This window comes from Bison bison, unplaced genomic scaffold (assembly GCF_000754665.1).
Source record: "Bison bison bison isolate TAMUID 2011002044 unplaced genomic scaffold, Bison_UMD1.0 scf7180017864525, whole genome shotgun sequence".
In the NCBI taxonomy this organism is placed as follows: Eukaryota; Metazoa; Chordata; class Mammalia; order Artiodactyla; family Bovidae; genus Bison; species Bison bison.
The window spans coordinates 6,370,985-6,391,602 of record NW_011495076.1 but is presented as its reverse complement, the minus strand read 5'-3'; the positions used below and the strand labels follow the sequence as shown (position 1 = coordinate 6,391,602).

The 20,618-nt window shown below is 37.3% G+C and overlaps 2 protein-coding genes across 2 annotated transcripts in view; one reads left to right on the top strand and one right to left on the bottom strand.

Moving 5' to 3' along the window:
* LRRN3 (leucine rich repeat neuronal 3) overlaps positions 1-12,636 on the bottom strand; it is a 42,498-nt gene extending 29,862 nt beyond the window's left edge. Inside the window, exon 1 of the mRNA XM_010831175.1 lies at positions 11,290-12,636. The gene's annotated coding sequence lies outside the window, so the exon portion shown is untranslated. The remainder of the gene's footprint in view (positions 1-11,289) is intronic.
* The window catches only part of IMMP2L (IMP2 inner mitochondrial membrane peptidase-like (S. cerevisiae)), a 960,253-nt gene that overhangs the window by 492,354 nt on the left and 447,281 nt on the right, over positions 1-20,618 (top strand). The window lies entirely within an intron of this gene.

Below are 20,618 nucleotides of genomic sequence, written 5' to 3'. Positions count from 1 at the left end.
ATCGATACCATGCATTCTTTTGGAAGAAAATCTATGATAGGATTTTTAGAAAAAGTTAAAATATAAGTTTAAAATGAGATTTGTAATTTCAAAGATTGTAATTATTTTGTACGTTACAAAGCTTCTTAGGTCCCAGCAAAGAGGATTAGGACAGAATGACCTAAAGGCTTTTAAATTTGGGATGGAATATCCAAAAGTTGTAGACATTTCCAATAAAATAACACAAAGAACTGTATCATTCTATTTCCATTTTGGATAATTATGAAATTGGTTTTTATGTGGTTGCCATTTTTTTAATTTGTGACTTTCCATTTAATAATTTCTCTCTCTCTCTTATTTGATTTAAAAATGAAACAAACAACTCTTCAGCTAAAACCACTTTAGAGCACAAATTCAAAATCCAGGTCCCAAGTAATTAACATGCTTGATGCAGAGCAGCAGCAACACATTAATGTCAGTAAAATGTCAATCTAAAGAGGCGTCTTGAGGAGTGACTGTATGATGGCATATTGGGCTTCTGCCAGACTCCAGCAGCAAAGAGTTGTACAAATACGGGCCCTTCCCAGGGAAGAAACTGCTGGGTTTCTCTACAAGGTTGAGTTTGGGAACTTTCGGTCATAACGGTGCTTAAGAAAAGGAGTGATTTGATGGGAGCATATGGTCCAGTCTTTTTGAAGCTCTGCCATCACAGTCAGTGTGCTGTGAACTAACTGCTGGGCAGGATTGAATCACCTGGCTTCTGGTTCCAGTTATGTTTTGAAGCAGTGAGGTCACTTTGAGCAAGGGACTTAATATCTGTAAAATCTCTTTCAATTTCATGATTCTGTTATACCAGATCTGACTCCTTGTATTCTTCAACGGAATTTGAAGGCAAATGCAAAGAGAGTGTAGAATTGATTCATTAATGATGCCAGCGGTGGCTTCTGGGTACCCCTCAGTACCAAGAAATGACTATAGGTAGTGCTCCTCTTTAGACTGGAGACTCTTCTTACCACAGTCTCACAGGCATATTAACTAAGAATGTCTACTTAAACATCTCAGTCATATCCCTGTCAAGCAAACCCCTGTCTCATCTAGCTCTACCCTATGCTTGGTCTTTTCTTGGGAAAAATACAACACAATATACCTACTGCATGTATATTCTGTATACATTCAAGCAAGTAGTTGTTCATCAATAATAAGCAATTTTTCTAAACTAAAATAAAAATGGCAGAAAATGAACAATGAAAAAAGATTTGAATCTTTAACCACGTGTTCTGAAACTTTGAAAAATCATTAGGTGTCACTCCTAGAGATTCTAAGATTCTGTGTTAAACATAAACACTGTGAATTTGATGTCAATCATCACATTTACACCTTACTGAAATTTCCTTTAATGTTAAAAGTGAATCAAAATATAAAAATAAATGTATATGTTATATCTAGGCACTATGCTTCAAAATACTTTTGGAATATATGCCTTGTAAAATCTTAATAGAATGACACCTGTTAAGATGAGAACATTTAGATAGATATGGTTCTGGTTGTTGTATTATATACCAGCAAATAAATGCTGTACATAATTTCTTATGCATATCTCAAGGTTCTTTTCATTGACTTTGGATGCATTCTTAGTCATTGATTATATAGCCATGATGGGGCATGTCTAAGTGAATGACTAAATCATAAATTATTTTAGAATATCTTTCCTTTCAAAGATTCATAGAACTCTTTATCAAGTAAGTAGATAGAGTGGTACATTGATTTATAATTAAACATAATTATCTGAAAAGAAAAACCTCATGCTTAAGTGAAGTTAAGATGGGAATATACTACTACTACCTTCAGGGTTGGGTGGAAAGGAGAGTGGGGACAGGATGTGGTGGTTGAGGAGGAGTTACTATTCTAGATAGGAAAACATTCTTTGTGGGGCAGATTTGAATTTATAAGCGTTTGTCATTTTTCCTGGGTGTACAGAATGTAGAAAAATTTAAAGAAGTTTCAAATAGTTCTCAAATCTGGTAAGCTATATTCATGGGGGCAGGATATGGTGGTTGAGGAGGAGTTACTATTCTAGATAGGAAAACATGTTTTGTGGATTAGATTTGAATTTATAAGTGTTTGTCATTTTTTCCTGGATGTACACAATGTATAAAAATATAAATAAGTTTCAAATAGTTCTCAAATCTGGTGAGCTATATTGAAGGAGGAAGGAAAGAGTTGAAGTATTTTTCTGCATGGTCAGTTTGCAAGGTATTTATGACCTGGAAAACTTCCCTTGTTCTATTCTTTATATCCATTCCCTAAAAAATGGTAAAGATCTTAGATGTTCACAAGTCCTTTTGGAATTCAACTATAATCATTTTTTTTCATTACACTTTTGAAATTGCACAAATTAATGGCAATAATCAAATAGAAAATCTACAAGTAATAATTTTCTTTTAGATTAGTTGTATTATAATAAGGGCTATTATATTGTTCATGAAATACTAATTGAGTCAGACATGTGCTAAAACTGAAGTTTGACTGATTATTATATGTTTTCTGAACTTTGCTGAGAAAATTACTACTATAGAAAGAAACTGTTGTTGAATGCTTCTGCATGAAAAGTAAAATGCTTCCCAAAGGAGAAATATATTATGCTTATTCTCATTTATATATGTTATGGGAGGCAAGTAGCATGATTTTAAGAGTCAAACATTCAGGATTCAAATCAGGACCCTGGTACAATGGAAAATTGGGCAAATGCTTCCCCTTCCTAAGCCTCTGCTCCCTCATGGAGCTGAGATATTAGGTGAGATGAGGTATGTAAAAATCTTAATGTTGAATAACTGTTGGCCAGCATCCCCCCTTTCTCCTCTTCCTCCTCCTCATTACGTATGAATGTAAGAAATAGCAGGAAAAAAATTTTTTTAATTTAATTTAAAATTCTAAAAATATTTTATTTCATACCCGTTAGGTTATTCATGATGCACAGATATTTTACCTTTTATCACCTCCAGCTTAAATTCATTTTTCAGTTGCCTAATGATAATTTTTTAAAAATAGTTGACTCTGACAAGAACAGACAGCTGAATGTGAGCTCTTTCAACATTATTCTTTATCATTGGGAGAATCCTCAGTAACATTTGGCCCTAATTTCACATTCAGCTTTTTCTGTGTAGGACAGCCAGATTGAAGGACTCCCCTGATAGTTCTTTGAGGAGGTCACTCAGCGAGAAACTCTGAAGTTTTGCAAAGAGCTGGGATAGAAGAGTTTTGCTGAAGTTTTAGGTTTGGCTCAGCATGCTCTGTTTGGAAAATGGATTACAGCTTGCATCAACTATCTTTACAGAGCTAGAAGCTTACTGATGATGAGGAGGACTGATTAATTTCATTGACAACTGATGGTCATACTAGCAGTGAAATAGAGTTCAGACTGTTTTGACCTTCTTTGTTTAAAGGAGAATGCGTGAAGAAAGGAAGGATCCACAGACTGGAACTGGACCCCAGAAGGCTTGTTATAAATAATGAAAATTGAGACTTACCGACTAAGCTTTGTATTTCTTCTTTGTGTTAGTTATTGTGCTGGGTGACCTCAGTTAAAGAAGCATGTTGAGTTCTACTTGATGGAAAAATGGTGAAGGAAGAAGACTGTAAGCCCATAAGGTGCCAGTTAAATAATCTGGCTGTGCACTGCAGCAATCATTTTAGTTGAGCAAGTGGATGATACTCAAATACAACTAAGTAAATCATCACTTTTTCTTCAGAAACAAATAAAAGAAGAAAATGTGAGTGAATGCTGCCAATAGATGATACCCTAGTATAAGAAGAATGCATTCTGTGAAATGCTAAATTGGGAGATTGTATTTGGATAGAGAATCTGAGATCTGGAAGGCAGTGTAGACCAGTTATATTTAGGTAATACCAACAAGGAAGCAGTGTTGCCTGGTGTACAAAGGCATGATCTTTACAGCCAAGCTGTCTGTCTTTAATTAAGTGAGGCAAGTTGCTTTTTCTTCACTAAATCTTATTCTCTCAGTTGTAAAGTGGGATTGATACTAATTACTATTAGAATAATTACTAATAATAGTTTGATATGATTATTGTGAGGGGTAAATGATAACATGCCCATGAAGTGTTTAGCATTGCTGGGCACAGAAAATGCCTGTGTGCAGCATAATAAATGAGTTCTGCTAATATCATGATCATTTCCTTAGCCAGTAACGATTATCAAAGAGACATAATGCAATTTTAACTCATAAGGTCTCTGCTAACAGTATTTTAGGTCATAAAACATGTAATTCTTCATTCCTTTGGCCATTTTGTCCTATAGCAGAAGACTGTGACAGACACAGTTTGTAGTATAAATGAAAAATGAGACTTCGGTATTTACATGGAATTTGCTTGCTCATTAAAAGTAAAGTAACTGATTAAGGAGATGGCACTTTGGCAAATGTCTCATTGATTTTCAAAAGTTTGCTGAAACTCACTTTATGACACTCTTTGAGCAGCTGTAGTGTCTGTGTAAAAAAATGTGTGGATGATCGACTACAATAAGTGGAACAGATATAACTTATATGTTTGGTAAGTGAATCAGCTCATCTATTCACACAAAGAATTGACTTGGATGAATAGTCTAAGCTCTATCTTATAATGGCATTTTATATACTTTTCATTCAAATAATTATTAGGAAAATAGTGTCCAAGTTTTATAAGTGCTTAGAATATATTTCTTTTTCAGATATAGCAGTTGCATTGTTCTTTTCATTCCATGCTCTTGCATTTTCTCTTCAGTGATAACAGCATTGCCACCTACTTTCAGGTTCATTTTCACCTGCTCTTTTGTTTTACTCTCAATGCCTTAGGCATGCGTAGTATAAGGCCATTAACCCCTTGGTCTTGGAAATCAAAATACCGTTTGTTTAGATGTAAATTACCTCCTACCACTACTGAAATTTCAGAAAAGTCCATTATGATCCCATATTCTGTCTATTTGGTGTTTCTGATTTTTTTATTTTTCTGACTGATTTTTCAACAAAATTAAATACGGAGCCCAGAGACATTGTTAGCAAATAGCAATAAGACTGGTATGTCTCAGGCATATGAATAAAGTGGTGAGAAAAACAGTCTAATGACATAAAGGCCAATATGAATTGTATCTCAGAAAATACATGTCTGTTAACATTTTTTGAGTTTTTATTTTGTTTTGAAACAAAAGTAAATTTCTGACAATGTAATTTAAATGCCTTGACCTTTCAATGTGATGAGACTGTAACATATCATGGACCAAATTTTATCAGTGGAATAAATTTGCTGGAACATTTGCCCTTGTTTCTTTATAGTAATTTTATTAATATAATTTCCTAACTTTAGAGAGCATTGTAATAAAGCTCATTCCAGTCCTCTCTACCACAATGCCTCTTTAAGTATTTCCTGGAATCAAAGTACTCAATATTACTTTTGCCACTGGTAAGTGTTGTGAGTCCAGAGACTTCCTGAAGGCCATTGCTTAGCCATGGCACATTAGCAGGCTCAATCCCAGGGGAATACATTCTCCCATTCCTGGAGTCATGGCTTTGTACAAGTCAGGAAACTGCCTCCTCTCTCACTCCTCAAGGAATTAAATCCCAGAGGTTTTAGGCCTCTGGGAAGAGAAAATATTTCTTGTTGATGCTAAGCCTTTAATTGATTCAGTGGGTCATTGGGGAGTCCATGGGCCTTTTCAGTGCAGACTTGGAAAAAAGTGGTGATGTTTACACTCCTTCCTAAACAGAGTAGCTATTATGTGTGGAATGCTTTACTTTCTGAAAGTAAAGCTTGGCAAGATAACCTTTGGAACATGTGTTTTAGGAATTTTCATTTATTCCAAGGATGACATTACTTATGAAAGATAAAAATCTCCCTCAGGGCCCTCAGAATAATCTGAATAAATTTACTGGCATTTTGAATTCTTAGTGTGCCATTTTCTCTCCAAGACTAACTAGAAAAGAGATGTCAAACAGGCTGCCTTTCTAATAGACGTTATCCATTGGCGGTGCTTCAAATGACTTTGAAGACTTTGCTCATAATTTTCCAACAATCTTGAACACGCCTGAAAAACTTACTCATCACATTTTATCCAATTTTTGATACCTTTGCCAACTATCTGTTTATCAGAGCGCTAATGCTGTCAGACAAACATATGGGTGAGTAGGTTGAAGACATGCAGTCTTTTCCTCCAAGAATAGAGGTTGGTTGTGTGTGTGTGTTTCTTTAATTTATCTTGGGCATTTTATTAGCTATGATTTAAATTAAGAAGTGCAGATTTTTAATTGGAATGATCTATCCACCCATACTGTGGTATGGTGCAAAGGGCACAAATCTTGAAAGGATTAGGCTAGAGTGTGATTTCAGAAAAAAGAGAATGGACATTTACTGATCAGCTCACAAAGAGCCAGGTACTGTGATTGGTGCTGTGCCATCTTTGGAGTCAGGATACCCACACCCTCCATGTGTTAGTTCCCTTACTGTGTGAGGTCTTTAACCTCACAGAGCTTCATTCTTCAGTCCTACAAGAAAAATGATCATCATCATTACTCCCCCAGCAGGTTGTTGGGAGGAAGAAACGTCACTTACTCTGCATACAGGATAGTTCTAGAGGAGTCACGATTACTGTTTTTTTTTTTTTTTTAATTTATTCTCCTTTATTTCCCCAAAGTTTTAAAGTCAGTTCATTACTATTATCTTAGCAAAATTTGGAGAGCACACCGAGAAAGAAATTTGCTAAGAAGAAAAAAAATAGGGCTGTGAAATTAAGGCATTAGCTTATTGTCTACAGTGCTTCTCACCCTAACGATGGAAATGGAAAAGTAACGCAGAATGGGGGAGATGGCGAGATGAAGGTAGGTATAACTATTCTGAGCATCTCCTCTGTGAGGTGCAGAAGCAAAACATGAGAATGGACACTGCATATAAAGAGGACACCTGTAAGTGCCTTAAAATATTACAGTTAACCCAGTAAAAGAGGATTGGAGAGTCTCTTCAGAATTCCTGGGAACTCTGAATTATAGTAGAAGACCAATAGCTGAATAGGTGAAGGATAGCAGCATTATTATTAAGATGTTTTAAAACCAGGGCAAGGGTCTAATTTTTATGACTCATTACAGAATACAGTAGACTATATCCCAAAGGCAGATTATGAATTTGAAATATTGGTTGTGAGATACTTCAATCAAGTGAAGTTGCTCAGTCATGTCTGACTGCGACCCCATGCGCTTAGCCTGCCAGGCTCCTCTGTCCATGGAATTCTCTAGGCAAGAATACTGGAAGCCATTCCCTTCTCCAGGGGGTCTTCCCGATCCAGGGATCAAAGCCAGGTCTCCTGCATTGCAGGCAGATTCTTTACCATCTGAGCCACCAGGGAAGCCCGAGATAAATAGTTATTGCTTCTATTGTTGACTATCTGCTCTAACTTTAAGAGTACTTGATTATCTGGAGAAAAATCTACTTAAGGATTTTTTTTGGGGGTGGGTGGGTGCTCATATCTATCAGCCTTTACTTATACTTTTTAAAGAATATTATCTTTGGAAGAGGGTGTAGGCAGATCTTTAGCAGACTGTTGGAGGGATCACTGTAGGGCTTCTGCCCTAGACCTCCATAAAGAGCTGAGTGTCTTGGGGTAAAAATATTAAACCCTTTGGGCCCCAGTTTCTTCACCAGTGAAATGAGCATATTAGAGCCTTTTCCGAAGGTTGTACTAGTATTACATGAAAACCTCTTCCCCGTCTTCATTTCCCCACACCGAGGTTGTGTAATGTACTTTTATGAATGACACCTTAAAAAATAGCCCTCAGTTAAATACAAATATGACAATTATGCAAATATATAATAATAGATAGCCCAGTGGGCACTGCATTTCTTCACAAAGTTTGAGATGAGCATTTGGAATCTCTGCTCCCCAGTCTTAACAATTTCTAAACAGCGTCTGCTGAGATTTAGTTCTACTCCTCTCATCAACATAAAACATTTGTATTTCTCCCTGTTACTTCTTTATCCTCTGGCACCACCTACTTTCTTTATGTGAAGTTTGATTGCCTTTTAGTTTGTGGCTGAGGGAACAATTGCTGTCACAATCTCCTTGCTAGGTGTCCAACCAGACATCACTTCATCAGGAGAGAGGCAGGAAGATGTTCACTGCGCTCTGCGCGGGACCTGTGTTCAGTTGCTACAGTGAGAAGCATGCCTACGTGCTGGTCGCGTAGCCAGCCTCAGAGAGTTTTATCTTTGGCAGTGTGGATAAGATGCTGATCTGTTGCCTCATGTGTGCCTGCTTTATTCAGTTGCATGGGACCAAGGAGTGACACCTGAGTGGGTAAACCTTCACATCCAGGTCTCCATGGTCCATTTAGGTGGCTGCAGATGTGTCCAGTGTTTATCCAGACAGGTCGGGGCAACAATATTTTAAATTATTCTTTGGGGGCATCTTCACTGAAGCTAGAAATGGGGACTCATTTTTTAGCATGCAACTAGCTTCCTTTTAAATGATCTCCTTCAGATTCCCCAACAAATATCTCATCTATGACCATCTTCAAGGGCTGCTAATTAAGTAATACTATTTCATTTACATAAGTGTTAGTTTGTAACTCAGATTACAAACCTTTCTCTTCAACATAATTATTTTGTAGTAAACATCACACTGTCACTTTACAAAGGCATTTTGCACCAGGAAAAATTCAGAGTGGAGGAGAAGAAAGTAAAATATTAAACCATTTTATGACCAAAAAAAAAATAGAGTTGGTGTAAAAAAGAACAAAAATAATAAAGTATAATTAGTGAATTATAAGTTGATTATGGTTTTCATAGGTCCATAAATTGCTGGCTTAAAAAACTGATAACATGGTGTTTTAAGTCATTAACAGCTGTAACAACAACCAAAGGTAAAAATCCCACCTACTCATCAGCGTGTTGCCTGTGACAAGCAACACTCTGAAAAGATGGTCCTTTGATGCTTGTCTTGCCAGAAAGCTATTATTTTTGGTATAGCTACATGATGTGGGGAGACTGTGGCTTAGTCTTCCAGGCATGCTGATATGTCCATCAATTGGCATTGGTAGATGCCAATCAGATCACTAAACTCCCTGGCACACACTGAGTGACAACCCTGGGGGCCTGGAGTGATGGTATCTCTCAGACTCAAGTGGGCACATTATTGATCTCCGTAATCCACAAGATATGTATGTGAGCTTTACCAAGGTTAAAGAGTGAATCCACTGTTCTTAGGTGTCATTGATTGTAATTTTAAAAGAGGTTGGGTAGGATTTAAGAATGTATGTGTTTGGTATGGAAAGTTTCCCCAGAAAAGGTCTGAGAAAAACTGAAATCAATACTGCAATGCTACACTATACAGGAGTTTGAAATCTGGAGGTTGAATATCAGCTTCAGGCTTTTCTCTTGGCTAGGAACTTAGGAGGTCCCTCCAAAATATCAGATCTGTTCTGTGGCAGAAGGTACACTCCTAGTAAATAGCAGAAAAGCAAATGCTACACCTTTTCCTCTTTGTAATAAATCATTTTGTTTTTCTATAGATTGCGTGTGGCATTTGAGGCAGAGCAAGCAAGCCTGCCGATATTTCAAGCTAATCCTTCAGCATCTTTCATTTTTCACTCTAGGCAGGAAACCTCTTCTTAAACTTGTTCATTTTACAGAGGGAAAATCGAAGCCTATGGCATGTTGTCAGAGCTGCTTTACTGTCATCATTTACAAAGGTCACTGGAATTAATTGACTTCTTACATTACACATTGTAAGTGTAAAGTGACTCATTTTTGACACATTAATGGGAAAGCGGCAGGATCTAAGTGGCTGGTTATTGTCTTTTGCTTTTGGCTCATATTATAAACTAGAAAACCAATAATAACTCTGAAATCACAGTGGTAGAAAAAAATAACCTGCAGTTCAAAAGAAGCAGTCTCCATTAACTATTTGGTTAGCTGAACTAGAAGAAGGAAGGAGAGCGAGCTCCTAGAGACAAAAATACTTGGTTTCTTTTACTATCTTTACAGGATCCTTTAAGGGGGGCAGTGAATGTTTCCATGAACATACTTATGTTCTAAGTAGCTGGCTTCCTTTTACATGCCTGGAAGTATAAAGTAACCCACACTGTATTCCGTGAATCATCACCGCATGGACGCTCATAGTTTACTGAGAGTAATTCTGTCTCAAAGGCATTGCTTCTGAAACTAAAGAGAAATACAGGGTGTAAGCAGTATTTATTGTGAGAGGGCACAGTATGTTCTAGGTAGGTTTTGTGAATCCTTATTTCTTCCTTTTTTTTTGTTTTGTTTTCACATTGTCCCCATTTCACTAAATGAAGAAGGTTCGACTCATTCTCATAGCTTGCTTTCACGAAAATTAGAGGCACGGAAACAAGGACATATTGTTAAAAATGAATAAATTAGAGGTGAATTAAGCCTGCTAGCTGAGTAAGAGCAAAGGGAATATAGCAGTTTGTTTGAACAAACAATCTTCTTAAATAGGAGATGTACTTTAAAGCCATCCTGCTGCGATCCTGTTAATTACCAAAGAAGATTAGAACTCTTCTGGTTCATGGGATCCTTTTACCTAGAGTGTGTCAGTTGCAGCTGCATTAGCAATCAGACATTTGCACTGTCCCTTCAGACCAGTGAGGGGATGTTATTAAAGGGAAGTCATTTACCCCAATCTGTAAGATGTAGCCTGGCAGAAATTCAATAACTGTTTGTGATATGCTCTTTTCGCCACTCTGCTTAGTGGTTTTACTCTTGACTTAACAGCAGCATTTGCCTTTATCTCCAACCACTAGGTGAAAAGGGAGAAAAATGCCCCATCTCTGAGGCTGGTTTCACAGCGCAGAATGATTTGTGATCTGCTTTTCATTGCAAATAATGTGAAGAAAAAGCAAAAATCCCCTAGCCCCTCTCTTCATCTCCTTTTCTCCTCTGGTCTTCTCTCTTGCTGTCCCCTTTCTCTCTCTCTCTCTCTCTCTCTCTCCCCTTCTCTACTCCCCTTCTCTACTCCCCCCAACCCCCAGCACTGCTTTTTCTCTCCCACTCACATCCTCTGATGGGCGTTCAAGCTAGTAAAATTCATGCTGGAGAATCCCACAAACACAGCAAAGCATACACAGAGCCGGAGGGCTTTTGCATTTGAATTTCGTCTCAAAAGTGAAATGGAAAGAAAACTGCTCTCAGAATTCACACAAGAAGACAACATCAAAAGAGAATTTAAGTGTTTAAAAAAAAAAAAAAAAAAAAGAGCATCAACTGAACAGGAAAGAGAGCATATTTAAATAGAAATGTATATTTCAAACTTACCCTGCAAAAGCGTCTCAGTGCTACACCCCCTTCCGTGTCCCTGCGTGCTGGATTCCTCAATTCCTTAGTTGCAATAATCACATGGTTGTGTTCTTGCCCGGGTGGAAATTGGTGCATATGTGTGTGTACCAAAGTATACACAAACGTGTACTATAGGTATTCACACGACCAAGCGAGCTTATCTCTGTATTCTAAAATATAAACGAAGGCGAGAGGTTACAGCGAGGATTCCTTCTTTTTCCCCCGAACTCTTTCTCTCAGTCAGCGGCAGGCTGAGCCTTTCAATCCAGTGAAGAGAGATCCTAGGAGCTGGCTTTATTTCTCCTGGTTTCCATGGTGGTTAGTGGTGCGTCGTTCACCCGATCAGTTGTCACACTGACATGGTGCTGCCTGCTCAGCGGTCATTAATAACTGAACACCCTCCACTCCCCAGAGAGGAGCCAATCGCTTCGGACTGCCAAGATGTAGCACTCGCAGCTGCTCGCGTCTGGTTGGCTGAAACAACCTGTCTGTTCTATGACACTGCTGCTTAGGATACAAATAAATGAAACAGACTTGCTTGTTTTCTTAGGTATCATTCCCTCCCTCCCTCCTTTCCTTCCTTCCTTTCTTCCTTCTTTCCTTCCTTTTTTTTTTTCAGAGAGAGGGATTTTTGACAAGTTTTCTCATTTTGGGGTTCTCAGTCGCTCAGACACTGTGTTTTCTCTCTGAAAACAGCAGGGCACATTACTAACAAGGATTTCCCAAATATTAAAAGCACCTGGGAGAGATGCAGAGCCTCCAATGACTCCTCTGAGAAGTTCACCAAAGGCAGTATAATTTAAGAACAGCTTGAAATTGTTTTGAGTGGCATTTGGTTTTCTGTAAGTCCTACTTAATTTAGGATATGCGTTTGCTGTTCAATAATCTTTATTTTTTTTAAGCAATGGCTTTTCTTACCTGGAATGACCAGTTTTTTGTTTTTGTTTTTGTTTTTTTAAGTAACACATATATTTGCTTCACTACCTTTCAGTACATTGGCGTATTAAGGGGGTATATATTCTTCCAGTTAACATTCAGCCACTTCTCCTTATGTGATGAAGTTAATTTGCCAGCCACATATGAATGAGTACATGTGCCATGGTGTTTGTGTGTATGTGTGTTTAGAGTGTATGTTTTACTACTCTGGGAAAGCATTTCTCCTGAAATAAAATTAAATCCTCGAGAAAATGATTTCTGTTTGTTCTTAGACTTGCTAACTCTGAACTTATATTTACCAGAAAAATATACTCTGTACACATATGTAAAACACTAAATTATCTGAAATTTAGAAAAGAAACACAGCAAAGCATACTACTACTACTACTAAGTTGCTCCAGTCGTGTCCGACTCTGTGAGACCCCAGAGACGGCAGCCCACCAGGCTCCCCCGTCCCTGGGATTCTCCAGGCAAGAACACTAGAGTGGGTTGCCATTTCCTTCTCCAATGCACGAAAGTGAAAAGTGAAAGCATAACGGTGTTTATTTCTACAAGGACATCTATGAGCAAATAGACAGTTTTTCAAAATGCATGTGTTAAAACCTTAATTAGCATACTAGAGAAACATTTTGTTGAAAACAATGATACATGAGGATTAATTTAGCAACAGGTCAAAAACAGCATAGATTCATGACTCCAGCCCTAGTTTTGAGAGACTACCCTCTAGTGGAACACAAAGAAATGGCATTTACATGTTACTGGATTTACTGGGGGTGGGGATGGGGGCAAGCTTCACATCTAATTACTCCTTAAGTGTTTATTGAAATGACATAGACCAACAGTTTACATTTATTATAATTGTAATACCAACTTTGTTTCTAACTACTAAATATTTTCGCTCTGTGGTGTTCTTTAAAATGTTCCCAAATGTTTTATTATTTTTTTTTTCCTTTTAAGAAACTGTATTCAAATAATTCTTAACCTTTTGAATAAAACTAAGTTCAAGAAAAAAGTAGCTTCTCCATTAACCTAATAGCACTTATTTCAGAATTTTACTGCAAGATTTTATTCTTTACAGTAGGCACTCTAGCACTTTCTCTGTAAATGTTAGGAATTTGTAGTCCAGTGTTGGGGATGTTGTGATACACTGTGTCTATACTTAATTTAATGTACTTGTGATAATAGTAACTCCCCCCAGTTTTATTCTCTCCAGCTCCAGTTTCTTGCCTATTCAAAATAATTTCACCACTGGCAGATTTTTATTTTTACCTATGGAAAACTTATATTAAAACTGTGTTAAATACTTGAAAAAGGAATTTGAGTTTTATACCATTGGTTCCTTAAGCATTTCATTTTGGTTGATTGGTGTTGACCATACAATCGACAAATCCAATAATCAAACCAAGTATAATGGCCTCCCATAATGAGAGTGAGTAGTGATAATCAAGCAGATAGATGATTAAACTACATTCATGGTTTAAAAATAAAACCAACAATTGTAACTATTATAAATTTTAGTCTCTTTCAGATATCAAAAAAATCTAAGTTTTAATTTAGCAAGAGTGGAATATTTTAAATGCTACCTTATGCTCTATCATAGGAAGTTGTTTTAACTTCCTTTGATTACCTTTTTTGACATGTGGGAGATGAGATGGCTTTTCTTGCAGTTGCCCTTTTTGTGTAGGTACATGATAAGTTCAAAAGATTTCATGGGACATTAGAAATGAGATTTCAGTGTGAGAGAAAGTAACTGACTTTGGATGAAAAGATGAGGATTTTGTTTCTTGGCTGTAGTTTCCTTTTTGCTACAAGAACAACAGCTGCTGAGTAGAAGCACTGTATGTTTTAGATTTACTTTTCCATTGCATCAATCATTTATTAGTAATGAGAGGTCTCCAGAAAGACACATTAAATTATTTAATTATCATGTCTACGTAATACAGTACCATGTGAAGACTTTAAATTGTGACAGGATGAAGATTTTAGGGCTTTTAGCATGATTGTGAATGGTCATCAAATGAGAAACATAAAACTTTTAAGCTCAAATGCCTTGAGTCCTAAAGTTTAAGAGACTTAATATGTATACACATCTGGTTAGAGAGAGCAAGACTAGAACTCGCGAGGTCTTTCAGGATTTTTCTGTTACATCACCCTGTCAGTTCAGTTCAGTTCAGTTGCTCAGTCATGTCCGACTCTTTGCCACCCCATGGACTGCAGCACGCCAGTTGCTCCATCACCAACTCCTGGAGTTCACTCAAACTCATGTCCATTGAGTCAGTGATGCCATCCAGCCATCTCATCCTCTGTCCTCCCTTTCTCCTCCTGCCTTCAATCTTTCCCAGCATCAGAGTCTTTTCAAATGAGTCAGTTCTTCGCATCAGGTGGCCAAAGTATTGGAGTTTCAGCTTTAGCATCAGTTCTTCCAATGAACACTCAGGACTGATCTCCTTTAGGATGGACTGGTTGGATCTCCTTGCAGTCCAAGGGACTCTCAAGAGTCTTGTCCAACACCACAGTTCAAAAGCATCAATTCTTCCACGCTCAGCTTTCTTTATAGTCCAACTCTCACATCCATACATGACTACTGGAAAAACCATAGCCTTGACTAGATGGAACTTTGTTGACAAAGTAATGTCTCTGCTTTTTAATATGCTGTCTAGGTTGGTCATAACTTTTCTTCCAAGGAGTAAGAGTCTTTCAATTTCATGGCTGCAGTCACCATCTGCAGTGAATTTGGAGCCCAAGAAAATAAAGTCTATCACTGTTTCCCCATCTATTTGCCATGAGGTGATGGGACCGGATGCCATGATCTTCGTTTTCTGAATGTTGAACTTTAAGCCAACTTTTTTACTCTCCTCTTTCACTTTCATCAAGAGGCTATTTTGTTCTTCTTTGCTTTCTGCCATAAGAGTGGTGTCATCTGCATATCTGAGGTTATTGATATTTCTCCTGGCAATCTTGATTCCAGACCCTCTCATCTACTGAATGATTGATAGATTTTCTGCTTTTTCTTCTTTTCCTTATTCTTTTTTTCCCCCTTATTTTGTTTTTTTCCCCCTTTAGAATCCACTGCAAATACACTGTATTACTTGCATATGCATGTCAGCTACCTCAGAATAAATGTATACAGGGTTTCCTGAATGAGTACTTAGTTCTAATGAACATGTACTGAAATAATTTTAAACATAAATGAGTAATTGTAGCCCTTAAATTATGTTGACAGAGTTCTGCCTATATCATCAAATAAGAGAATATATGGGTACAATAAATATTTATTTGTTGATTTAATGGTTGAATTTAAGTTACTCGTTTGTCAAGGTTTATTGCTATTTCATGGACTCCTAGACAGGGTTTGCCTGTGAGCTTTCGTTAGAGAAGTAATTTATGTAGTGAATCAGCACAGCTTCTGGAGACAGACAACCTGGGTTGGAATGCTGACTTTGTCACTTTCTAGTTTTGTGACCTTGAGTACAAATGTAGCATCTCTGTGTCTCGGTTTCCTCCTAGGATTGTTTTGAGAATTAAAGTAGTTCATATATATAAAAGCTTAGAAAAGTATCTGAAACATAGTAAGTCTAAGTGGATGTTTGAAATCACCATTACTTGTCATTATTATCATTGTCATAGTCATCATTATTTGTTCCACTGTGTCCTTTGGGGTGCCCTTTCTACCTTCTATTCTAAGTCCCTGCCTTTCATTTATCAGAAGTAAGTTAGTTAGTTCAGTTCAAATGCTGCTTCCCCCATGGAATCTTCTCTGACCCTCTAACAAGATATGATCTCTCATTTGACCCATACTAGCATTCATTATCCCTCCTATGACATCACTTTAAAAAAATACATTATAATTGTTTCTGTAATTTTGCGTTATAGTTTATAAGATTCTCCAGGAGGGACGGTCTATATCTTATTCAACTTTAGTATCCATAACATGTAAAAATTGTTCTTTCATAGTATTTAAATTTTAAGAGTTACTTAATCTTCACAACATCTCAAGATATTTTTATCCTCATTTGACAGTGTAGAAACATTGGCTCAAAGAAGTTAGGTTACTTGCTCTAGTGTCCCAAAACTATTAAATAATAGAGCTAAAATTTGAACTCGGTTTGGTCTGCCTTAAGAGTCAGAGCTCTTTTTACTGCACAGGGCACTCAGTATTCATTTGCAAAATAAATGAATGCTTGATTGATGACTGAGTCAACCAATTAAATGTAGTTAGCAACAAGGGATGCTAAAAATAGAAATACTATTTTTAAAAGGGAATACATTTTATGCACTAGACAGAGGATGTTTTTATATAGTTACTGTTGTTGAGTGTTAATGACAGAATTCTGTATTGCTGGCACAATTTGAGAATTAGAGCACTGAAGAGATGAAGTGCCTGGTTGGAAAGATGAAGTGATGTGTTAAATACATGTGAATGGCCATTGATGAAGGGTGCTGACTCTGAGCAGAGAAGATCTTCAGTGGCTTGTCCTTCCTCCTCTGATTCTATAGCAAATTTGCTTTTAAGTTGGAAATAAGATGAAACGTGAGGAACTTGCTCCTTCCTTTATTCTTTGCTTTCAGGGGATTGACTTTAACTTCTTCTCTAGACATGTGAAAAATATTGAGAGAATAAAATACACTTTTTAGAAACTATATAGCAGGGAAATAGGTAAGTAGCCTGATAGGTGGTTTTCAGGTTGCACAGAAATAACTGAAAAGGAATTTATCAAAAAAGAAAATATTCTAAACTGTTTGTAGTAGGTATCTTTGATGGGATAATGGTTGGATTTTGTTTTTGATAAAGTTCTGACCTGTATATAGCATCATTTTTAAATGCATGTTGATGTATGGCAAAACCAATACAATATTGTAAAGTAAAAAAATAATAATAATAATCAAAATAATAAAAAAACTGAAGTATAGTTGATTTACAATATTGTGTTAGTTTCAGGTGTACAGCAAAGTGAAGTGGTTCAGTTACGTGTGTGTGTATGCTTTTTCAGATTATTTTCCATTATGTATTATTACAAGATATTGACTGTAGTTCTCTGTGCTATACAGTGGGCCCTTGTAGTTTATTTTACTTATAGAAATGTATATCTGTGAATCCCAAATTCCTAATTTATCCCTCCTCACCCCTGCGTTTAATAACCATATATTTGTTTTCTATGTTGGTAGGTCTATTTCTGTTTTGTAAATATATTCATTTATATTATCTTTTTAAGATTCCACATTTACGTGATATCATACGATATTTGACTGTTTCACTAAGTTTAATGATCTCTTGCTCCATCCATCCATGTTGGTACAAACGACATTATTTCATTCTCTTATGGCTGAATATTTCATTATATATATATATAATGAAATATATATATGTATACATATACTGCATCTTCTTTATCCATTCATCTGTTGATGGGCATTTAGGATGTTTCCCTGTGTTGGCTCTTGTAAATAACACTTCTATTTACATTGTGGTGCATGTATCTTTTCATATTAGAGTTTTCATCTTTTCTGGATATATGCCTAGGACTGGCCTTGCTGGATCACATGGTAACTCTATTTTTAGCTTTTAAGGAATCTCCATACTGTCCTCCTTAATGGGTGCACCAATTTACATCCCTACCAACAGTGTTAGGAGATTTCTTTTTTCCCACATGATAATGAGTGGTTTTATTAACTTCTTTGCTTCTCAGACTTTCTAAGTCAATGTTTAATTTTTCTTTGAAAAAAATATAGATATTTCTTTTAGGGTGAAATTTTACTTCTATATCTGAAGCTGTATTGTTTAGTGAAATATCTAACCTTCTTAACCTAGTATTCAATTCTACCTATGATATAGCAATTTAAATAGCAACACGATAACAATAATAATTCAGTTCAGTCACTCAGTTGTGTCTGACTCTTTGCGACCCCATGAACCACAGCACACCAGGCCTCCTTGTCCATCACCAACTCCCGGAGTCCACCCAAACCCATGTCCATTGAGTCAGTGATGCCATCCAACCATCTCATCCTCTGTTGTCCCCTTCTCCTCCTGCCCTCAATCTTTCTTAGCATCAGGGTTCTTTTCAAATGAATCAGCTCTTCACATCAGGTAGCCAAAGTATTGGAGTTTCAGCTTCAACATCAGTCCTTCAAATGAACACCCAGGACTGATCTCCTTTAGGATGGACTGGCTGGATCTCCTTAAAGTCCAAGGGACTCTCAAGAGTCTTCTCCAACACCACAGTTCAAAAGCGTCAATTCTTCCGCACTCAGCTTTCTTTATAGTCCAACTCTCACATCCATACATGACCACTGGAAAAACCATAGTCTTGACTAGACGGACCTTTGTTGACAAGGTAATGTCTCTGTTTTTTAATATGCTGTCTAGGTTGGTCATTACTTTCCTTCCAAGGGGGAAGCATCTTTTAATTTCATGGCTGCAATCACCATCTGAAGTGATTTTGGAGCCCAGAAAAATAAAGTCAACCACTATGTCCTCTGTTTCCCCATGTATTTGCCGTGAAGTGATGGGACCAGATGCCATGATCTTCGTTTTCTGAATGTTGAGTTTTAAGCCAACTTGTTCACTGTCTTCTTTCACTTTCATCAAGAGGCTTTTTAGTTCTTCTTCACTTTCTGCCATAAGGGTGGTGTCATCTGCATATTTGAGGTTATCGATATTTCTCCTGGCAACCTTGATTCCTAGTTGTGCTTCCTCCAGCCCAGTGTTTCTCATGATCGACTCTGCATATAAGTTAAATAAGCAGGGTGACAATATACAGCCTTGACGTCCTCCTTTTCCTATTTGGAACCAGTCTGTTGTTCCATGTCCAGTTCTAACTGTTGCTTCCTGACCTGCATATAGGTTTCTCAAGAGGCACGTCAGGTGGTCTGGTATTCCCATGTCTTTCAGACTTTTCCACAGTTTATTGTGATCCACATAATCAAAGGTTTTGGCATAGTCAATAAAGCAGAAATAGATGTTTTTATGGAACTCTCTTGCTTTTTCAATGATCCAGCAGATGTTGAAAATTTGATCTCTGGTTCCTCTGCCTTTTCTAAAACCAGCTTGAACATCTGGCAGTTCATGGTTCACATATTGCTGAAGCCTGGCTTGGAGAATTTTAAGCCTCACTTTACTAGCATGTGAGATGAGTGCAATTGTGTGGTAGTCTGAGGATTCTTTGGCATTGCCTTTCTTTGGGATTGGAATGAAACCTGACGTTTTCCAGTCCTGTGGCCACTGCTGAGTTTTCCAAATTTGCTAACATATTGAGTGCAGCACTTTCACAGCATCATCTTTTAGGATTTCAAATAGCTCAACTGGAATTTCACCACCTCTGCTAACTTTATTTGTAGTGTTACTTCCTAAGGCCCACTTGACTTCACATTCCAGGATGTCTGGCTCTAGGTGAATGATCACACCATCGTTGATTATCTGGGTTGTGAAGATCTTTTTTGGACAGTTCTTCTGTGTATTCTTGCCACCTTTTCTTAATATCTTCTGCTTCTGTTAGGTCCATACCATTTCTGTCCTTTATTGAGCCCATCTTTGCATGAAATGTTCCCTTGGTATCTCTAATATTCTTGAAGAGATCTCTTGTCTTTCCCATTCTATTGTTTTCCTCTATTTCTTTTCATTGATCACTGGGGAAGGCTTTCTTATCTCTCCTTGCTATTCTTTGAAACTCTGCATTCAAATGGGTATCTTTCCTTTCCTCTGTTGCTTTTGGCTTCCCTTCTTTTCACAGCTATTTGTAAGCCTTCCTCAGACAGCCATTTTGCTTTTTTGCATTTCTTTTTCTTGGGGATGGTCTTGATTCCTGTCTCCTGTACAATGTCACGAACCTCCATCCATAGTTCATCAGGCACTGTGTCTGTCAGATCTAGTCCCTTAAATCTATTTCTCACTTCTACTGTATAGTAATAAGGGATTTGATTTAGGTCATACCTGAATGGTCTAGTGGTTTCCTCCACTTTCTTCAATTTCAGTCTGAATTTGTCAATAAGGAGTTCATGATCTGAGCCACAGTCAGCTCTCGGTCTTGTTTTTGCTGACTGTATAGAGCTTCTCCATCTTTGGCTGCAAAGAATATAATCAATCTGATTTCGGTGTTGTCCATCTGGTGATGTCCATGTAGAGTCTTCTCTTGTGTTGTTGGAAGAGGGTGTTTGCTATGACCCGTGCATTCACTTGGCAGAACTCTACTAGGCTTTGCCCAGCTTTATTCCATATTCCAAGGCCAAATTTGCCTGTTACTCCAGGTGTTTCTTGAGTTCCTACTTTTGCAGTCCCCTCTAAGGAAAAGGACATCTTTTTTGGGTGTTGGTTCTAGAAGGTCTTCATAGAACTGTTCGAATTCAGCATCTTCAGCTTTACTGGGTGGGGCATA